Here is a 1,459-nt window from a genome sequence, read left to right as displayed (position 1 = left end):
TTTTTTTGTTTTAAAAATGATATACCTGTGAAGAAATCCCTAAATGCATTTGAGGAAATATAATTTGAGCTTGTCTTAAAATCTATAAAAAATACAGTGTGGCAAGTTAAGCATTGAAGCGAGACCATTGCAACCTCAAAGGAAGAATGTTTTGTTGGATAGATTTGCTGTGATTAGTTTATTCTGAATTAATGACACTTTGAGAAGGAAAGGAATACAAAGTGTGACCTAGACTAGGGATAAAGTCTTTCCTGTGTTAATGAAGTCACTATTGGAAATGACTACAAATATCGAAGATACTGGTTATTCTGACAGATACTACTTATATTTCATTGCTTTAAATACCATATATTGTGTCTGTGCACTGATCCCCCCAACTCTATCCCCACTCCCCGTCCAGTGAGTTTCTTCAAAACATAGATTTGAAGAATTTTCCAGAGCTGAGCATAATATCGGACCAGAGTAAGTATATATAATTGTAGTATAATAAAAAACAAATATTTGGTTTTTGTCTTGGGTTCCTGGCACAGAGCTCCTAAAGCTCTTTGGATTTACTGTCTTTTGTATGCTAATGAAATGACTCATGACGAAAGGGGGTGTGGAAGGTAGCTAGATAGCTTTGGGATCCAGGCTGGTCACCAGAGAAACCAACCCAGTGATTACAGGGTTAGAACTTTCAGCCTCACCTCCTGACCTCCAGGAAAGCGAGAAGGGCTAGAGATCGAGTTCAATCAAGAATGGCCAGTGATTTATTCAGTAGTGCCTTTGTGATAAAACCACTATAAAAACCTCTAAAGGATGGGGTTCAGGGAGCTTCTTGGTTGATGAACACATTGATGAGAACGTGGCACATTCAGAGAGGCTGTGGAAGCTTTGCACCCCCACCCCACCTGCAAATACCTTGCCCTGTGAATCTCTTCCATTTGGCTCTTCCTTTATAACAAACTGGTAGCTTGTTCCAGTGAATTATGAAACATGAAGTGGGGGTGGGAACCCCTGAATCTGTAGTCAGCCAGGAAGAAGCACGGGTAGGCTGGTGCTAAGTTGAGTTTGGCCTAAAGCTTTTTTCATCGTGAACTGTAACCTAACTTGAGGTGCAAACAGACCAATCCACTCTTGTAACAAGTAGCCAAGTCTCAGCCAATCACAGGCAGCCAACTGTTCAAACCAGGTTCAAATAGGGCAAACGCCCCGCTGTAACCAATCCAGCTGTTTCTGTACCTCACTTCTGTTTTCTGTACCTCACTTGCCTTTTTCTGTCCATAAATGTTATCTGACAGTGTGTCAGCCCTGGAGTCTCTCTCAACCTATTCTGGTTCTGAGGGCTGCCCGATTCAGAAATCATTCTTTGCTCAATTAAACTCTCCTAAATGTAACTTGTCTTAAGTTTTTCTTTTAACACCAGGGACCCCATTTGTGGCTGGCATTTGAAGTGGGGGCATTCTTGTGGGCTTGAGTC

This window comes from Galeopterus variegatus, unplaced genomic scaffold, assembly GCF_000696425.1.
Source record: "Galeopterus variegatus unplaced genomic scaffold, G_variegatus-3.0.2 Scaffold3844, whole genome shotgun sequence".
In the NCBI taxonomy this organism is placed as follows: domain Eukaryota; kingdom Metazoa; phylum Chordata; class Mammalia; order Dermoptera; family Cynocephalidae; genus Galeopterus; species Galeopterus variegatus.
Note: the sequence above shows the minus strand (reverse complement) of the source record.